Here is a 22149-nt window from a genome sequence, read left to right as displayed (position 1 = left end):
TACATTTGTAGAACTGAGTTCACAGGGAAATTGTTAAGATTAATGCAGCAAAAGGCAATCTGAGCGTGTTGCAAGCAAGATTAAATAACAGTTTTCGTCCGAATTTACATTTTTAACATTTTTCAGCCGAATCCAAATTGAGTATTAAAACACAGTATAGTCTTTTTAAAAATATACACGCATGTAAATGAGGCGAGGAACAAACACAAGCAACATCTAAATATGTTTGTTTGCTGCAGATAACAGTTCCCCCCTTTCAACATTTCCATAGTGTAGTTGTTGATCTATTTTAAGCGTCTTTCATTGCAAATTTGAAGTGTGAAGCACCGGGCCAAAAGTGGGGATTACAGCGTGTCATTGTACAGCCAATAACAGTTGAAACGATGAGACGGAGGCAGCGTTGCAGCCGCATTGTCTTGGCAAGCCTGCTGTCAAGACAGTTCAGCTTCACAATCTGTTAGTTTGAAGACCCGACAGGCATGCGGTGTTCATTAAAGCCCTACCGGGGAGATTGACAGGTGACTTTGGCTTCGACAGCCCTGTCACCGAAACTGCTCATTAGCTGACTCTATTTCAATCCGCTAGGGGTGAAACCAATGTCACAGAACACCCGCTTCTTTTCTCACTGCTGGAATACAAAATAAAGAAATAAAGAAATAAACCAGGTCTGCCTCCCTCCTCAGGGACACTGGGAGACGGATACGGGGGTGACGGATTGACCACATGTGATGAATTGTGGTTGTTGTTTTCTAAAACCACGAGCTTTCATATTCTCCTTGGCAGAGGATGTGGCTTGTTTGCGTCAGACGTCAGTAGAGTGAAACATTTCCTCTCATTGCATTGACTCCGGGGAACTCCATGGATTGGATGTGGATACTAATGGTTGCTGCTGTTGCTGATCAGATTTAGTTTTCACCAGTAAAGTTATCTGGCACCATTAAAAAGTTTCTCGTTCACCAGTATAAAAATATGACAGGTGGGGATTTAGTTCCCTTAGTTTCCTTTGGTTTGGTTGAGTGGGTCAACCCCACACGGTGTCACACTATATAATCATCCTTCTCTTTCACATGTTTTTATCCACCATTTCAAATAACACTAATCTGTCCTCTTTATACAACTTTATTCATACATAGTACACAAATATTCACATGGTGTTGTTTTGCTTGGGAGAAATGTACTCCCTCATTAGACACTCAGAGCCCCAGATTTAATTAGAATAATACCAAAAATAGTTTATTCAGCGATATAACGAAGCGCTCCAGAGACGGCCAGTCGGGAAGACACGTCTAAAGTTTGTCTAAAGAACGATCATATAGAAGACGACTCCCTTTGGTGGCCGGCGTCAATAAGACGTCAATAAGGAAAACAAAAGTTTACTACACACTTCTCCTTCGTCTTCTGTTCTCCCTATGGCATTGGATGAAAATATGTTTCTAAAAATCAGCTGCACACGACTACTGCAGCTGGCCTCTCCGGAGCGAAACACAAAGCTGAAATTCACACATGGGTTGCACAATCTTGCTGCAACAGTGGAATGGAACGCAAATAGAATGTCTGGCATCTACACAGGGCCACATCAGTTTATTTAATCAGTTTTATTTTAAAATATTCATTTCACCTCATAACTAATTTACAATTATGCATAGAAGCATGAACCCCCTGTTTGTCTTCTGAAAAGGATCCTCTTTCTTCACCCTCACAGACCGTAATGAATTGTACTTCTCTCACATCTTACTATCAATTCATTCTTTTAAGATGAAAGAACTACAGAACAACCAGACAGATGACTAATTGTCTCAACCTCTATTCATCTGCATTGGTCAAAGTTTTTATAGAATATATAAATAATCTTACAAAGACAAACACATATGTTCCAAGTTATGTAAAGATTGTAAAGATTTTTTCAAACCTCAAGCAAGCTTTTTGTTTTATCTTTTGGACATGGACAAATCTTTACAGCTGGATAATAGTCCACAATAGTATCTTTGTACCAACTGCCTCCTGCAGTTTCTCTAAATTATATCAAAAGTGACCATATAATTATGCAAATAAATACTTTGTGTGCCTCACAATACAAAAAAATCTGCAACCTCATTCTGTTAGCGGTGTCCTCTGCAAACACACGGAGCCAGCGCTACACCACACTTGTGACCTGTGTTCTCTCCCTACCTGACGAATTGAAATGAGCGTGTGAAGTTATCTATCACTGCCGATCAGGGCTCCACATCGCAAAGTGGCTGTCTCCTCAGCGCTGCGAGCCGACGAGCTCTGTGCCTGTAAAGTGCACCCACCCGGCTGCCACTTCGCTTTAATTCTCTAGTTAACATGCCTACAGCGTCAGAAACGATCATATAGAATCGCAGTCGAAAGCGTGTCCGGTCGAATGCTCTACATATGCGATTATAGAACCTGTTTTGCATAAAGATATGTGTTTTATTGGGGGACAGACTGGACTCTCTGGGGTCAGGCTGGTTCATATCGTATGTATGCAGATTATCTGTTGTGTATCGAACTCTTACTGTCTCTTACTGTCCCAGGCACGGTATAAGAAGAGACCAGTGTATTAAAGTGTTTCTCTGGGAAGACTATGCTACGCTGTTGAGTTGCACACCGCAGATTAGTTCCTTGTACAACACATGAACCCACCACCTTCGTTTAGAGATTTCATTCTGCCCGTTTGACTAGGCCAGGCTTTACTCGTAAGCTTACAATGAGCAGTCAATCAGCCCGAGCGAGAGCAGATCTGAAATGGCTCTCAGTTGTGTTTATCCTGATCCAGAGGAACGCGTGGGCAAACCTGCAGTGCCTTGGAGTTTAATTTAAAGCAGCCATTACGATCCCCCATCATCCTGGTTATCTCCGCTCAGCACCCAGAGCACCTTTGTCAATTTAAAACATGGAAGAATTTCCCTCCCTTGTGGAAGGCTGGGCTAAACTACGCAATTATAATCGGGGGATATTTAATCCACAGCTGTTGGGTCCACTGGTAGCGCAGGACATCACTCGGGTGAGAAATAATCTGCTCTGTTTTATTTTGATCACTTTTGATTCAGAAGAGGAATCCAAGGTCATTGCTTCGGTCCGATATAGATTAAAACTGCTCACCACAGCAAACCTCTTTTATGGTTATCCCTCGAGGAGAAACACCTTTATGATGCCTTACCAATGGGCCGTGCCCTTTAGAGCTAAATGGGAAGGCCAGGCATTGTGAGCTTCTGTGACCAATCCAGCAATGCATACAGTATCATAATAAGCTGCTTTTCCTGCGAGCTAAACAGTGGTGCGTGACTCCTATTTCAAGAGCTGTTGTATCATCCCTTTAAGCGGTTATAAACTTTATGCAGTTATTGTGTCTACCCGGACTACTTAAGGGCTGGGCAGAAACTAAGTATTCCTTTTCCGGTCAGCTGCCCGCTACTGTGGCTTTACTACAAGTGCTAGTGTAGGAGAGCGATCCAGAGAAGCTATTGTTTGATTTATAATAGCTGGATTCGGGGAATTTATGAGGCATGCAATTAAAAGTTTCATAATATGACACGGATGAAAAACAATTAAAACAAAATGTGTGTGTTCCTGTAATTTTTTTTTTACCTTTAGCCAGTAAAATTTCATTTTATTCCCTTTGACTGACAAAACAAAATACACAGAATATTAAATGCAGAACACACACGTTGAACTTCCTGGTACACCGATCGCTATTGTGTGGCTAATGCCAAATGTTGGGCATTGCTCAACTGTTGATCTGTGATCTGTTGTTCAAAACAAGATACAGGATTTGGTTTAAGCCATGCTGCTGGCAACTGAAATAAAAGGAATTTGGAATTAAACAGGGTATAGGTCAACATAAAACCATACACTTGGGGGAAATATATAACAATCCCAGTAAAAAAAACAGAAAGAAGCCCCCTATTTATTTTTTGATTATTTTCATACTTCCATCTTCAGATTTAAAGCTTTGCGATTTCTAAGAGGTTTTGATTTATAAGAGGATCAGCCTCTAAATTAAATCAGGCAAACAAACAAAATGTGTTTGATAATCGTGGCTGTAAACCCTAGCCCAGGGCAGGGAACTGTCTCTGAGATTCTGATGAAATTCCCAAATCCATAAACTGAGTGAGCTGTTTTCTAAAGCAAGGAGTCGTTTCTGCCTCAAGGGCGAACAATTGTCTTTTCCCTATAAAACATTGAAGGTAATTGTTTACCCCAGGTTTACATTTTCAATATCTTCTTCTTCATCCTCTTCTTCCAAGTGTGAAACGATGAACAAAGACGATGTGAAAATACGTCGTCCGTACGAGATATTTGGCGGAAAGTACGAAAATCTAAAATATACAGAGATTTGCTGAAGTGGCATCCCCAGGGAATCCCAGGGGAAATGTATCTACACTCACCTAAAGGATTATTAGGAACACCTGTTCAATTTCTCATTAATGCAATTATCTAACCAACCAATCACATGGCAGTTGCTTCAATGCATTTAGGGGTGTGGTCCTGGTCAAGACAATCTCCTGAACTCCAAACTGAATGTCTGAATGGGAAAGAAAGGTGATTTAAGCAATTTTGAGCGTGGCATGGTTGTTGGTGCCAGACGGGCCGGTCTGAGTATTTCACAATCTGCTCAGTTACTGGGATTTTCACGCACAACCATTTCTAGGGTTTACAAAGAATGGTGTGAAAAGGGAAAAACATCCAGTATGCGGCAGTCCTGTGGGCAAAAATGCCTTGTTGATGCTAGAGGTCAGAGGAGAATGGGCCGACTGATTCAAGCTGATAGAAGAGCAACTTTGACTGAAATAACCACTCGTTACAACCGAGGTATGCAGCAAAGCATTTGTGAAGCCACAACACGTACAACCTTGAGGCGGATGGGCTACAACAGCAGAAGACCCCACCGGGTACCACTCATCTCCACTACAAATAGGAAAAAGAGGCTACAATTTGCACAAGCTCACCAAAATTGGACAGTTGAAGACTGGAAAAATGTTGCCTGGTCTGATGAGTCTCGATTTCTGTTGAGACATTCAGATGGTAGAGTCCGAATTTGGCGTAAACAGAATGAGAACATGGATCCATCATGCCTTGTTACCACTGTGCAGGCTGGTGGTGGTGGTGTAATGGTGTGGGGGATGTTTTCTTGGCACACTTTAGGCCCCTTAGTGCCAATTGGGCATCGTTTAAATGCCACGGCCTACCTGAGCATTGTTTGTGACCATGTCCATCCCTTTATGACCACCATGTACCCATCCTCTGATGGCTACTTCCAGCAGGATAATGCACCATGTCACAAAGGTCCAATCATTTCAAATTGGTTTCTTGAACATGACAATGAGTTCACTGTACTAAACTGGCCCCCACAGTCACCAGATCTCAACCCAATAGAGCATCTTTGGGATGTGGTGGAACGGGAGCTTCGTGCCCTGGATGTGCATCCCACAAATCTCCATCAACTGCAAGATGCTATCCTATCAATATGGGCCAACATTTCTAAAGAATGCTTTCAGCACCTTGTTGAATCAATGCCACGTAGAATTAAGGCAGTTCTGAAGGCGAAAGGGGGTCAAACACAGTATTAGTATGGTGTTCCTAATAATCCTTTAGGTGAGTGTATATTTCGTATGAATGTTTGATTATATTATCCTGAATGTTGTCTTCAGGTTTGAGATTGTTTAATCCAGATCAATTATGTTTAAGGAATTTTACATTTTAAGGAACTCAAATGATAAATCAATAAAAATAGAAATAATGCTCTTGTAATTTCAAGAAGTTTGTTTCTGTATCATATTTATTTAAATATTACAATAGTGCTCTACATTGTTTTTACTTAATGTTTTACTAAACTTTCCTTTTGTGGTATGTAAGTGTTAAAGAGATTACATTTTGGATTCTATGCTGAAATATTTTAGAATTAAATAGATGGAAATTGATTTATACCTAGCTTTATGTTCTTTTCCTTTTTTCCATTTCTCAGATTCAGGAGGTTGACATTTGACCGTTTAAAAGGTCAAGCTTATTTTTGTTGCAACAGGAAAATCAACATATTGAAGTTTGACTTGATATGAACACAAAAAAGTGGAAAAAGTGATTCATTTTATTTATTTACTGTCCCTGAAATGCTTTTTTTTATTGAACTTAATTTGCCATCTCAGAATCATCATACCTTCCAAAATCCAAAGCTTTAAAAAAAAAATTAGATCAATAATGCATTTAGAACCCCTAGATAAAGTGGTTTGAAGCATTTTTCCTTAACAGGTGATCTATAATGATGAAAAAGGAACAGCAAAGACACTTTTGAGTTCTTAGATAAACCATTCTTGCTGGTTGCTTTTACAAACATTCAGAATAAATGAACTATTGGATTGTCCTTTCAGACAATGTGCTGTGTGTAGCAGATTGTGTTAAATGTTTATATATATATTCAGGATAGTGCCATAGTCTGATGAACTTAAGTAAACAAAATAACCTGTTTCCAATAACTTCAGAAAGTTATGTAGGAAAATATGTTTCTGGACACTTTCTTTGATTTATTAAGAATCACAATTCCCTACCTATCATTTTTGATGTATTAAAAATGTGCTCACGTTTTTCACGTTGGTATTTATTGATTATTATAACTGTAATTCTTCAGTTAACCTACAGCTATCCTTGTACCCAATCTAATTGCATTGAGCTGAAACAATAATTTAGCAATCAACACATTAAATTATGGTGAATAGGAAAATACCTCTCAATTATGTAAAACAATTATGGCAATTTAATAAATGATGGTGATTAAATAATATCTTGCTCATCAGCTGTATCTGTTCATATCGCTTAAGGAATTCACCCAATTTACTACAAGTTTTCTCAATAATTCCAGTCACTTGTTATGTACAGGAAGATATTAGCAATATTAGTAGTTAAGTAGTCAATTTCAATTTTATTTCATAGGGGGTATTCTATTAATTAAATAGCTAATTACATACTTTATATTTATTTGAATGTATCTGTTTAAAACTCCCATGAGCCACTTCCGATGTTAACACAATCAACTTGTTGGTTATCTCTATGTTTTATAACCTTATTTCTTCACCTGTAATAATATAATATTAGATTTAAGTCTATAGAGGTAAAATTGCTCTGGCATAACATAAATACACATTCAAATAAATATATAAATATGTGACATCATTGAAAGAGTGAAAATGTTAAAATGGAAGTGGGCCGGATGCATCGAGAGAAGAACAGATCAAAGATGGACAGAGGAAGCTATCGAATGGATCCCAGGAGATGAAAAAAGACCTAGAAGACGACCACAGAAAAGATGGGAAGATGAAACAATACACTTTGCAGGCATGACATGGAAAACAGAAGCTGTAGATCGAAGCACGTGGCGACATCTTGAGGAGCCTTCATCCAGCAGTGGATCGATATGGGCTGATGTTGGTGGTGATATCTATCTATCTACATATCCATATATACCACGATACATTACATTTAAAAATATATATTTATTTGAACATCATATTTTGAATAAATAAATAAGTCAGCAGTTTCACTCCTTAAGCTGCTGGAAATTGGAAGATCATCTTTCAATCTCTACAGTTGATTAATGTATAATTTCTCATCTTCTGAAGCCGTAGAGAAAGTGATTTTCCATTTACTATGTACAGTTCCTGATATTACTGATAAATAGCTTTCTACATAAATAAATAAACCGATTTGAACGTAATGGTGCTTAATAATGTCTAAAATTAATGTGGATGAGCATAACTAGAAAACAGATGTTTGACTCCACAGTCAATTACAATAAATTGGCTACTCTTCTAACCTATAAAAATTGAAATACAAACACGTGAAGTAGGATTTTCAATACCAAATAAAGTGCACTCTTTACATCATTGTTTTTGGTGCAATTTCAGGATAATGTTAATATACGACTTCCAGATAGATTTTATATTAATTTGAATTGTTCTTGATTTGTGCATTTGCCATTTTAACTGCCACCCTCCCCACCTTTGTGCACAGCCTGCTAACACTGATGATAATGTCTGTTTCCAATGAGTTTCTCATCAGCCACCACAATACAATGTTGATTGGATAGGTGACCAGCCACCAGCATGCGCTCACCTTAAAAGCACCGTGTCATTAATCTTGCTTAGTCCTGGGTGTTTCTTGGAATTCCTTCTCTAATCTTGTGTGCTTCACTTGTCTTGTCCTTGTATTTATTTTCTTCGTAGGAAATGGTTTCATGTTGAATTCTGGGGATTGTAAGGGGAATCCCATTCTACTAGAAATATAACTCAGAAGAAAGATGCTGAATAACTGGTACATTGCAATGTGTCGATTATTTTCTGACAATATGAATTGGGATATGGGTGATTAAAACAGCAGGTAGGCTACATGAGAAAATGATTTAAAAGCTCTTTTCATATATGCGTGAAATCAGTCAGTGCCCCTCGCTGATCTGCATGACATTAAGCTAGATAATGGTAAGGATTACTTTATTATTAAGCCCTTATTTTTAAAATACATGTTTTGATCTGTAATGTAGTCCTCCTGCACCAAGGTGGCGATATACCAGTCATTTAATAATTATCAGCCATTAAACAAACATACAAAGCTAACCTTTGTATGACGATTGTAATTAGTCATTAAATGATCAGAATACACCCTGAAATAGAGAAATATTTGGAATAGGTTCTAGTTCTCCTTACAATTGTCTTGTACAAAGCAGAAATGAATTTGCGATAGAAATAAGATAATTTCACACTGAAGATGAGTTGTGACGAGTATCTGGATGAGTGAAATACAAAGTTTATCTTTTGGACTGTGATTTAAATGATAATTCCACTGGTTCATTTGTGTACAACACATGCCATACCCAATACACAATTGTGTCGCTTGATTTTCCTGCTTGGCTCTGACTGCTAATAGAAGAGGTGAGCAGCAGGTGCACAGCACAGTAATAATATGCTGTGAGAGAAATGGTTTTACTCCTTTCCTGAGCTGCTCTATTTTGTATCAAGCTGCTCCACCCTGGTGCTGCAAGTCTTTACTCTTCACTTTCACCATCATCATCAGCCTGTATTGATCCACTGCTGAATGAAGGCCTCCCCAAGATGTCTCCCTTTGCTTCAGTCTACAGCTTCTCTTTTCCAGGTATCTCTACCGAACCTTCATTCAAAACAAATAGTGTACAGTGTGTCGATGATGTGGCATCACACCCAACTGTGAGCACCAGGACAAAATCACTATCAATCAGTTCCAGCTGCATACATCTCGCTGCAATGTCATGTTACAGCTGCACCGACCAATTCATGCCTTTCCATCTCCATTAAACACAAACATTTTACTCCTACAAGAACATATTTTTTTCTCTATCTCTCTCCTTGGACTGTGCTAAATATAGACCTCTTCGAAATGAAAAGAAATCCATGAAACAGAAAGTTTCAAGGAAAGCAACAAGACTAATCCCAGGGGGAAATTGAGCTGAAACAACTAAATATACACTGCTTAGAAAACGAAATGGGCTAGAGTGATATAATGGAAGTGTTTAAAATATTTAGAGGCTGCGTTAAATGAATGCAGTTTCTTTTTATTTTATTTCAATGTAATTTAGGAACAGGACGCTATCCCACAATTGAAAACCTAACAAGGGCTGTGAGAGTAATGAATATTTAGAAAGGGTTAGTCATAGTTAGTCATGCTGTCAGTTTTGATATTTTAGGATCTTTACAGAACCAGATGTGTTCCTCTTTACTACACAACTGTTATTGCACCATTAGCAATATTAATAACATTAGTAATATAAGAAAGGTATAGTTTCTTTCGCATCACCAACACAATGCAAATGGCAAAGGTCTTAAGCCAGACATTTTAAATTTGAAGCATCAATGGCTGGTCTTAGGCACATCTATTGTTAATGATAACTGCTGTACACTTCCATTAACAGAAACATCTTGCTCTGCTGTGGTTTTTGTATTACTTGCGGTGCAAAACATGCTGCATGTATGTCTTGTAATCTATTGTAATATATTGTAACATAGTTTAAATATCCCAATTGATCAATTAGTAAATCGTATTTTTTCAGTGATATGTCAGAACAAGTGTATTTTCTGGTGTAAATGTATTTATCCACAGCTAATGTGACAGTGGAACAGTATTACTGTATGTAGTATTCCTCATATTAGGATTGGGTTTATAGGATTTGTTTTGAACACCAGTTATGACTATTCTTTCCATACAGGTTGGTTTTTAATCTTGATCCGTCTCCACTGTTGGGCTCCCGTCAATATGCATTGAATTGTGGGAGTTTTTTTTTTTTCCTGTTACAGCATGGCAGCAATTCGGGTTGAACACAGACTGAACAGTTTACTCACAATCCTCCGATCTGCTGCCTGTGAGAAGCATACTACTGTGCATATAAATAATAATTAGATTCATTACAATGGTATAGCTTTTTAAGTGTATACGTGTTTTCATTGTTTCTCATTGTTTCTCACTGTTAATACAATTCTAAACAGATTAAAGCTGGTATACTGTGATTGAAGATGTTAAAAGTAACCATGTTTGTAATTAAAGTGTAATTAATTTCATGTACACGGATGACCTCAAAGGCTTGCTTTTTTAACGAGGCATAATCTCTTTTGACTTTTCACTGGCTTGTGTTGTTTATACTGTCTTGGTGTTCGCAATTCCAGATCAACGCCAAATTCATACCACAGTCAGCAGGTACAGAAATACTAGTGCTACAGAGAAAGAGAGAGAGAGAGAGAGAGAGAGAGAGAGAGAGAGAGAGAGAGAGAGAGAGAGAGAGAAGAAAAATGAAGGCTAATCCTTTTATAATCACCACACAAATTGCTGCTCATTTCAAGTCCACATCAACCCTCTCTACATGAAAAGGTCCCTTAACAGCTGGTAAGTTGGTTTGAGTTGCAGGTCACAATCTTTTTCGGTGATGAGGAGAATCTCAAAACATCTAGATGAGGTTATGATGAGTGATCCAAAGGGCATTGAGCAATATTTATATAGATACATAAAAAATGATAAAGTCCTTGACACTCAGGTAGTCTTCATCTTAATTAGGAGTAAGAAAGAGAGAAAGCAGAAAAAAGGTGCATTTGACTATTCTAACTGTCCAGTGAAGACTAGTCTAATGGTTAAGACTAGTCTAATATAGTTGTATGCATCCCAGGCTCCTTGCAGTGGAATAATCACTTAGGGGATGTTGAGATTGGGATAGATGGAGCAATATCATACCCCTGGAGGTACAAGTAACATCCTGGTCAGACCTGAACATTGTTTCAGATTAATAGCTGTGATATCCACTTCCAGGATGACAACGCTACAGGCCATCAAGCCAGATGTGGACAAGAATAGTTAGAAAAATAACACACAGAACTCCAGTGACTCTCATTGGACACCACAGATCACCCCAGAGCTCAATCCAATTGAACAGCAGGCCCAGCTTTACTTCTATACCCATGTTGCAGAGGAATGGCAGCCTATGTTGGCAATTGGACTCTGATCGCTGACACGGCAGGAAAGCTTGTTACCGCAGAGCGATACAGCCCACACTGACAAAGTGGTAATTGACTGCTGTCGGCATCCTCGGGACTGTATCAGACAACAGAAGTATCACAATGCGTTCCAATTGGAAATTAATATATATTCGTTTACATTGCGAGCATCTCAATACATTTGGTGTAATCAGTTTCCTTTTCATGTTGGAGGACTAATCAAAGCACTGTGTTTGTTCCTCTCAGCACTGTGGCAAATGTGTCAGCATGGATTTCTGAAGCGATGAGCTCAGGAGTGTGACAGGATCATTGGCTAATCAGCTTTTTGGGTTGATGGAATTACAAGAGAAACAGAGATGGAGAGAGAGAAAGAATGAGAACAGGACAGATTGAGTGATACTGGAAAAAAAGAAAACAACCACAACAAAACCTTCAGGATGGCTGGGTGAATAAAGACCGCTCCACTGAATTATCAGAGGCAAGTAAGTGGACATCCTACATTCACAGCACTGCCAGGATTCTCTCCAAATCTCAAGGTTCAAATAATCTTCTTTCAGTGGCTTTGCAAGCTGCCCCAGGTTGCTCACCTAGATGACCCTGTCCCCCCCATGGTATTCAATTAATTCAACAGACTTTCACTGAAAATCAGAATATCCTGGGTCTGGATGGATCACTGTTGGACTGGACTTCTTTGTCTCTTTTGCTTGATTAATAATAATTCACTTCTGCAGAACTGAGCACTAGATACTTTGGCATCGATACTTAAAAGGCCAACAGCTGGTGAGATGTATTTATAATAGTATTAACTGCATATGAAATGGTGGAATAATGAATTAGTGCTCTTCTAAAATTCTAGAATTCTAAAAATATTCAAAATAAAATAAATAAATACACACAAGAAAAGAAAACATCTACATCCCAACAATGACACTCAAAATGTATTTGGTTTTATGTGAAACGGACAATGGACTTCCTTCACATGCTATGAATTAGAATAGATTATCAAATTTTCCCATGGCATTATGCGTGCATCTCTGGGAATATTTTACACCACATGTTTTACATTTAGATTAGAATATAAATCAGATATTAATTATTATATTAATTCTGGTGTACATTCCATTCTGTAATACAACAGCACCCCCCTCTTACCAGATACATGAGTACACAAAAAAGCTACTTAATGACCTTTCCTGCAGATTAGTTGTTTAGAACAAACAACAACAAATCGTTAATCAAACATTGCCAAATATATTGATCAATGTATATTAAATTAATATATTTGAATTGTATGTTTGTACTTGTCTTCAGATCATTGCTGCCAACTGTTCCCATATGACGCCTTCATGATACATATTAATCAGCTGATGACTTTACTCTTTTCATGTGTGGCTATAATCAAACCCGGGGTGTGTGTGTGTGGGAAAGCTGCATCTGTTGATAAAACATGATACCATGAGCAAATGATAAGATCAGCCACCAAACAGATTATGACTATCAGATCATTCCATACATTCTGGATATTGTATCCCCTTAAATCAGATTAATCAGTAATAATAGACAATACCATATTGACATAACGAGACTAACACTTGTATGGTATTTCCTTCTCAATGTAGTAATATACATACATCAAATCACAAATATTACACTTTTAAAGCTGTAGGGCAGCAACTGAGGCCAAGATCCAAGTTACTCTGTCTTAGCTGTTGTTTCGCATCAGCATAATCTCTCTTCATAATTCACAGTGGGTCAGAGAAAAGATATGTTACTTTAAAAATAAAATATAAAAAGCTGCCAGCTAAATGCGTATAGGCCAGTCTAGTGCAGGTATTTAACAAAACGAGAAGTGAGAGAATGCAACTGTTTTGGTGCTACAGTCCCACCAGAGTATGACATCACGATGGAGTGATTCTCCTCAGTGTCTCTCTGGCCCAGTAATGAGATGCTTTGATTCAGTACAGTCTGACTGCGGGACAAATGGCCCACTACTGTGCTGCTTACTGCCTTCTGCTTGCATGGTAAATGTTGAATGTGCACGCCCGTGGAGGTTCAGCTGCCTTCCAGGAATATGAGGATATTTAAATATTGTATTATTATTATTAATATTGCTAATACTACTACACAATGGAAGTGCACTTTTCATAACATAATTGTCAACGTTAAAATGTGCCATTATTGTGTCTGCTGCGTTTGTCTCAGCAAGCCCTCTCTGTAGCTGTCCATGGTACTGAAAACAGCTCATATTCTCTCTAGGCAGACTTTCCACCAAACAATAATATTCAACACAATCCAGTCAGTACGTTTCTGTCCTAATCTTTCTCTCATCATGATATCACTTCATTCTGCCATAACTGTGTCTCCTTGTGATAGACTTTGTAAGTCACTTCAAAGAGAAAAAAAACACACAACACAAAAATAAATTCGAAATCGAGACGCTTTCGCAGCAAACGTTACATTCAATACTATCAGAATCAAAAACAGATTGTAAATATTTGTAAATACGATAAAAAAAAGTATAATATGGGTCCGAACAAAACTATGACAAGGCCACACGACTTCTTATAGCTTTAACTTACAAGACAATACTGGAAAAGAGGTTGAACCTTGAAGTTGAATAACTTGTTTCGAGTTTATTTCGAGTTTGTTTCGAGTTACACAAACATGTGAAAAGTGTCCCACCCTTTAGCACCTCCTGAACTCAAAGCAACATATAAGTCAGTAATTAAATCAATATCAGTACAAAAAGCATTAAAAAAGCTCACTTAATCCCAACGACCCTTACGCCTTACGCAGACGTCCATCATAATAAACCAAGTGCAGCAAATCCGTCTACGTGTAAAACATTGTGTTGCTAGTCTGTTTCGCCATCCCACACCAGTTGCTCCATCTTTTCAACTTACTCCAGTCATGCAAAAGGCAAAGATTAGTAAAGTCCAGCCGAGAGCCCTTCCTGTATCTTCTGAACTTTGTTACAGCGAAGTTAGATATCCCATCTCTATATATAGATCAGTTCTCCTGGCGGTAAACAACTCCTGTTCAACAGCTGTCAGCGATAAAGGGACTCTGCTTTCCCTTTGGATCCCCATCTGCCTGGAAAGTCGCGTTGAATCCAATCTGCGTCGCCTGTTCCTCGCAGGGCGGCCCCGCTGAGCGATGCTCGCCACCTTTTTTGTTCAGAGCAGCAATATCCTGGGTTTGCCTATGAAAGCTAAGCTGACAGCCCTCCTTAGCAAAGTGCCGTGGAGTGACAGACAGAGAAGCGAGGAGCGCCTGAGCCAATCCGCGATGACTTCCTCCGCTTTTCCCATTTGAAGAGAGAGAGAGAGAGAGAGAGAGAGAGAGAGAGAGAGAGAGAGAGAGAGAGAGAGAAAATAGCCTCCATCACAAATCCCTCCTTTGCTGCTGTACGTCTCCTAGTTAAACGCCTCAGACGGTGTCCGTGAGGGCTGATCTCCACAGGCATGCGGCTATGGATTCCTGGAGACACTTGTGATGCTCGGAGGAGAGTTTGCCGCCGTTGTCATTGTGTTTGGATGTCGGTTACCCCCTTCATTAGTACCCCATCAGAGTGTTAAAGATTTAATAATTGGTTAGTAATCCTGTTACGGAGCTAAAGAGGTGGAAAAAAGCGAGATCTGTAGTCACAGGGCGGAGGAGCATCCTTTTTCTGGAGACTTGGATGTGGCACTCCATCACTCTGAGGATCAACTCAGCGTGGAGGCTGGCCGGGGGAGGGGGGGGGAGCGGTGCACAGATCTGCCTGCTGAGATTTGATCTGAGGTCCCCATCTCAGCCACTTGATCGCTCTCACTGCAGAGACGTTTGCTCAGCTAAATAGAGCAAGCTGGCTTAATGCGGAGGAAAGCTCCCCTAGCTGTGAGGCTAAAGGAGGATGGCTCAGTCTGCGGAAAAAACAAGCTTCAGCGTCCTCTAAAGCGCTTCTGGAGACCTGTGTTGGGATCTGACTATCTGTGTGTGTGTGTCGGTCGTCGGGTGGATTTTTTTCTCCTCTTCTTCTTCCTATAAGGCGCATCTGTGGATTCAAATGCATTTGCTGAATACAAACCTATGGCATATCGGTCGAGTGTAGGGGGGGAGATGGGCTGTGCGGAGTTGTGCGGTGAGAAGAGCAGCACACCTTGCATTGACAGAATATAGTGCAAATCCGATGGAGCAAAATATGGGAAAACATGAGGATTGAGAAGACTCAATATCCCTGACCCTCAGTCTACTGAGCAGGGCTGATGTTCCTTCTGCAAGGTAAACTTTTGATCTTTATGTTTGATTGTGTTTTGACACGATGCTGAATGTGGGGTTTGTGTATTGTCGGGTCATGGTCGGGGATTGTTGTATGCTGGGCTGGGAACTGCGTGTTTTTTGCAATTTTGGTTGGATTTGTTTTGATATAAGCGTCCTACCTGAAGGTGTTCCCAATGCTAGGGGGGCATTGACTGTAATCAAATGGCTTAAGGGTTTAACCTGGTATTCAGGTACACTGCAAGGTCAAATAGCCTCTTCTAGACGAGCTTGTTCAGGAATGGGCTACTATAGCGTTATGCTGGCAGTGTTTCCAGACTGCCATGACGGGCTTCCCATACAGAGTTGTGAAAAATAAGAGCTTAGTATGTGAAGTCTAGTCAGTTGTAGGGGGCAATAAACACACACACACACACACACACACACACACACACACACACACACACACAGGAGCAGAATGCAGTTTCATGGAATTACACTGACATTGTTAGCAATCATTCTGCTTTCTACTGTATCGCTTTGGATGTATAGGGATTTATGCCAAAACAGAAACGCAATCTCAGTTGCCTCTCCCGGAGATGCTCCCTCTAAGAAAATGCACCGAGTGATACCCAATCTGGGTCTGATGCCACACCGGCGAGATGTAATCGGGCGTATCTCACTTAAGGTATTTCGTGTAAAAAGGACATGTGAAAATTTAGCTGAGGGAATCTAACACACGTCCTTGTCGATGGGATGGGTTCATGTGACAATAGGAGGAACTGGTCCAAGTGGCACGATCTCCTTGCCCCCAAAGGTACATGGTAAAAACTATAAGACTCATAAACACAACGGGAGGGAGAACCCTCTACGTTTACCATCTGGTGTAATTAATTGTAGACAACAACACATTATGTAAATCTCCATATTAACAGCATTTGCATTTTTTTAAACGCAAATATCAATGCTTAGATGCTTAATTAAAGCAGATGAATATATGATTTGCATCTCTGGTTGGAATTGCTTTGGGTGCTAAACAGGTTCATGTACTAAACTTTACATATGACTAATACGAGTAAGAGATATAATCAGATATTAATGGTGAGGTTCAAATAAAAGGGTAAAAATTGACCATGGTTAACCTAATGGCACGTAAAATTAATTGGGACCATGTACTTTATGGTAGGTTGTGTGACATGTAACCCTGTTGGAGGATTATTTGAAAAGTATACATTTTACTATAATTTATTTATTTCACATAGCCTTTATGAGGGAAAAAAAACATCTGATTTAACTGAACGTAACATTACTGTTATTGATTTAAATAGTATTTGTCCTCTGGGGTAATTTATATTTTGAGCTATACAGCACATTCAGAAACGTTGATGCGTACGTATTTGCATGATTACCTCATATGGGATTGACTTTGCATGTGGAAATTTAAAGGCAGTATATTTGTGGTGATCCCTAAAAGTATCCATAGTTGGTTAAGAATGAAGAATGTAGTAATTTTTCCTCAAGGTCAATATTTTGCATTAATGTGGAAAATTCATTCAAAAGGTGTCTAATGTGTTAGAGACAAAAGGGGTAAGGTTAACAGGATCAAGTACTTTCAGACCAGCTTGATAAATGTTTCATTACCTTGGTGTAATCCATCCATTATTAAACCTTTTTCTCTGTATTAGTGGAAAATAATGCTTAATGACCACCTCGCCCATTTTACTTAATAATAGAGAACATCCAATCAAATTCACATGTTTGTGGACTTGCTATCATACTCTGTTGACTCATGCCTGGTGTCCGGAATATAAGATTATTCCATCATTTGCATTAACTCCATATAAACCCCTAATGACGGCATTTCAGACTTTCTTCTGCAGCCAGTCGCCAGGCAGCTAAACTGCAGCACTGCTTTGACTGGCTGGTGGTGCTATAATTCAATTTATGCTCCATCCTGCAGCTCCAGAGGCAGGGAAGGGCTTTGACACTCTTTGCAGCCGAATCCTTTTTTGAGTTGCAGCCAGGCCAAGGGGAGACAACACTATTAGGGCATTAAACTCTGGAGGTGACAGTTTTATCTCTGGTGGAGAAAGCATCAGGAGTCCATAGATCACCACGTTTAAAAGTGTCTCAATCCCACTAATGAAGACAGAAAGGTCACCCTTGTCTAATGCCGACGATATATCAAAATCAAAACAAGTATGAGTGGCCTCACTCACTCGATTAGGGTGGGTTTTTTCAGGGCTGCGACTGTAGCAGTTGGGATGACTTCAGCAAAGACACCCTCTCTGTGGAGGCTTGTTTAATTACACGTGCCGAGCTTACCTCCATGTTGCTGCAAAGTCAGAGGCAAAGAATCAAAGGAGGCATTATGAGGCTCCGACTGCTGCTGCAGTTTAATGAAAGCCACTGTTGAGCAGGAGGGTGGAAAAAGACAGTGTGCCCTAGATTACCATTCCCCCTGCTTAAGCAGTAAGTGGGCTGAGGAGACCAGCTGCAGGAGTTACCCCGGATGCTGTCTATGGTTACTAGAGGTGCACTGTCGAAGGCTTGGAGGAATAAGCCAAAGCACTGCACTCGAAGGCGTTATGAATAATCTACATGCAATTAATTATTTTCTTGCTGACAATTCTCCAGACTGGTTTAAACTGTTATTTATTCCAAAGCAGTTTCAAAATATACCATTCTTTGGCAAATGCCACTTTCTCTCATAGGGATTGAGCTTTTTTAACAAGGAAAAGGGTGCAATATAGTGTTATTTAGCATTTAATGCATTGCAGATGCAGTGCAACGTAATCAATGGTTTCCACTTTATAGAACTAAGGATTTTGTTGAAGGATTGCATGGGAGTTTTTGGGTAAAATACTAATAGATCTTACTATTATTCTGTAGGTAATCTTTCTGGTGGTTATATTTGCTGCATTGGTACCAAAGACTTGCCTGCAGATGAAATAGATTATATTTTTAGTGCTATTCTCAGATTGAGAGCTTTAAGTATGATTACTTCAGCAGCTCTACATGCAAGTAGGTATTTGTATGTATATGTGCTAGATTACATTTGAATTACATGATCCTGTTCACGTGAATACAGCCTTACTGGTATTTTATAGTTGTGTAGCTAGCGTTTTGCAAAATGTGCAGCTGCACTGTTGTCATGTATAGACATTAACTTGACTCAAAATGAGGGAATCAAAGTGACGGGGGCACGATTTATTGACTGACAGGCCACACAGAGACGCAGACGGAGTGATGAAAAGAGAGGCAGACACGGGGATCTTTGTACCAAGCCTCCTACAGTCCGTTTGATACAGTGGACAGGCGTAACACAGGGGTGTAAAGCCCAGCAAGGAGACCACACTCTTGTGTTAGAGGGAGTAGACATCAGCACAATTTGCACGAACGTGGAGCTGAAGGAGCTTGAGATTTTCTAGTAATAAAATGTTTGATAGCTGCAGAACAGATGGCCTTTTCATTGGTAGCCACACTGTGTTTACTGCAAAAAGCAATGCGGTCAGTAGCCCAGTGAATAAACAAGGCCTGGGTTTAGTTCATACTGGCCAAGGTCTCAAATTACATCTGTCTACGGATATGTTCTCTCGACTGCTATTAGCAATGCTTTAATGGTGTGCAGGCAGGAGGCATTCAAGTATCAGAACCTGAATTTAAACAGCAGCATTTAACATTAATTAATTTAATTATAAATGTAACATTCCTACTTTTATTAATTATTTAATTACAGATATAAACAAGGCCTGTTTGGAGTTGAAGGCTTTGGCAGCGTCCCATTTGAACCCCACAACAATATTTTCTTCCTTTATTTGTCAGGAAATTTACGGCTGGAAGCCAGCGAGGTTTGTACATAATTAGTTATCTGAATGACAGTGGAAGGTGGCTTTTATCTTGCTGCCCTGCTGTTTTAAACAAGATTTATGTGGCTGTGAGGTAGAATTGCTTTCTGTGCAAAAGGCCAACAAGTTGATAAATCCCTCAAGATTTGTGAATAGGCTGTTGACCTTATTTTTGAATACTTGCTAAGCAGAGAACGCCGAAGACAGATTTTCCATGTAAATAAATACCCAAAAAATGACAGACAAAGGATGAGGCAGAAATCACACGGTTACAGATCTTGGAAACATGCAGATTTTATTCAATAGTCTTCCTACCAACGGAAGAGCAGCACCATCATGTGATATGTACCTGTGAAAATATATTGGCTCCTAGCAGAAAAAAACTCCCTGCACGAATATACATTATATAACAGTGGTAACGGCTAAATATAGGGAAATGATTAAAATTCAGTCACACAGCAGCCAGTTTTTTTTTTTGGTCTAACTACATTTCCTGCCTCGGCACTCAGCTGCAGAGCTTTCTAAACAGGCAGATGGTGAAGGCAAATGCCTTAAAGTAAGAGAAGCTAATGTTAGCATTTTTAAAGCTTATTATTTTCTGTCTCGCTTACTGTATAAGTGCCAAATTCCTCCATTCAGAAGGGGTTTTGTGAATCTAGAAAACATTCTGAATAGTAAAGAGGAGGAATGTACGATGGATTTAACATTGTTTTGTGTTTATGCCAAGCGTTTTAGCAAATGCAAAAAGTGTTTATGTATCGAGGCAGTAGTGTTGTCATTGTTTTCTCGACTTATAATGCCTAACTGACGGCCCAGCGTCTTCCTGGCACCGAGGCAGCAGTTTATTGGCTGCATTTAATTTGAGAACAATAGTGCTTAATCACCATCGGTCACCTGCAGCTCCTCATTGGCCGTTAGGAGTTTCTCCCGCTGATTTCCTGTTTCCCATACACATTAATCCTGCCATGTGTGGATCTCTGGTGTCAAGAGGGGCATGAGTGACATCAAGGGCCTGATATTTAAAGAGAAAACGTATCCCTACAACACGCAACAGAGATAAAACGAGGATCAATACATACAACAGGGTAGTTTACATGATAACATTCCACCTGAAGGCCTTCCTGTAATGGGTTTAACTCAGTGACCTTGTTATTCACCTTTTCCAGTACTACATACAAATCATACATGACTTGGACTGGCACCATTGACAAATTCTATGAATTAACTGGTAGTAAATTGGATGTTTATATAAATTTTTCCACATAAATCAATTAATCAATTAACTAATTAAACTAAAACAGTACTCATAGGGCACCTTGCAACAGTCCAGCTGTGTTTTAACCACCTATCTCTACACAGTTTAGCTTATTCCTCTGAAGCTGTTGCACTTGTGATACTGTGATACTTGTGGACAGCAGTGTAGGCAGATATTGTACCCGCTTGTGTTTGAGTTCGAATGTATCACGAGGTTTGCCGTTCTCATAGCAGAAAGGTTTTCAATGTAGGTCAGGCAAAGTGGTAATTAAGAGCTGTCTTGCCTGCTTCGTTTGAGCTATGTTTGGGGACCTTTCTCACGAGGTGGCAGGTCACCTGTTTGCCCCTATTTTAAGCTGTCACATAAGCTGTTAACCTGTCAATGAATCTTATTAAGTGTTCTTTTTTTTTCAACATTACTGGTTTCATTACTTTTCTTTTATACCTGTTTCTTTAAGGTAAATCCATAATTGTGTTTAATAATGTGAAACGTGAGTCCACTAACTGACAAATAAATTACTGTAAATTATGAATACAAACAGAAATATATGTATTAGTTAAGCACACTATTGTGTAAATACTATCCAGGCCCATCCATGTGCATGTTTACATCTGCACAAACAAGTTCTCTGAGGTCTTCTCTAACAGTAGAAATTAAGGCTGGGTCTTTAAGATAACTGATAGACAACATTCCTTCTAAAACCAGTAACAAATATGCCATAATTAATCAAGAATGTGACTCCATACCATTGTTTTCTAATCAAAAGAACACACAAGCCAAAAATCATTCTGGTGCCAACTCGAATGCATCTTTTGAACCAATTGCCACCTTCCTTCCAGGAGGAGAGTTTCTTCATCCACCAAACATCATTAGGGCAGTAAACCTCACGAACAGAGATAAGAATGAAGAACCATTTATTGCTTAGTCAATACACTTTAGCAAATAGCTTGTAGATGGTGTTAGAGCACCTTCTTGTCATTCTATACACGATTTCAATTAGATAAGGCTTTCCACGAAGGTATTACTGTAAGGCAGATCATCTCATTTACATTTGATTTCTATTACCCGACCTAATGTACAGTTAATGTACAGCGAGCAGGAAGACGAGCAGAAATCTCCCACCAGGCAGGTATTTGTGCATCGACGCTGATCCTGAAAAACAGATCGTTCGGGATCCTTGTTTAATAATAAGCAGTGTATGATGATAGATAACTATAATGGAAAGAGAGTTTCCCTAATTTTGCCACCACTGCCACGATTGTAGACCATAAGACAACCTACCCACCGTCTTTATCTTAAATCGATTACG

The 22149-nt window shown here is 39.4% G+C and overlaps 1 protein-coding gene across 1 annotated transcript in view; it reads left to right on the top strand.

The window, feature by feature from the left end:
- The first annotated feature begins 14883 nt into the window (after positions 1–14883).
- The window catches only part of lrfn5a (leucine rich repeat and fibronectin type III domain containing 5a), a 28775-nt gene continuing 21509 nt past the window's right edge, over positions 14884–22149 (top strand). The window contains exon 1 of the mRNA XM_066694634.1: positions 14884–15761. The gene's annotated coding sequence lies outside the window, so the exon portion shown is untranslated. The remainder of the gene's footprint in view (positions 15762–22149) is intronic.

Source organism: Amia ocellicauda, chromosome 21 (assembly GCF_036373705.1).
Source record: "Amia ocellicauda isolate fAmiCal2 chromosome 21, fAmiCal2.hap1, whole genome shotgun sequence".
In the NCBI taxonomy this organism is placed as follows: domain Eukaryota; kingdom Metazoa; phylum Chordata; class Actinopteri; order Amiiformes; family Amiidae; genus Amia; species Amia ocellicauda.
Note: the sequence above shows the minus strand (reverse complement) of the source record. Positions and strands in the feature narration are given on the sequence as shown.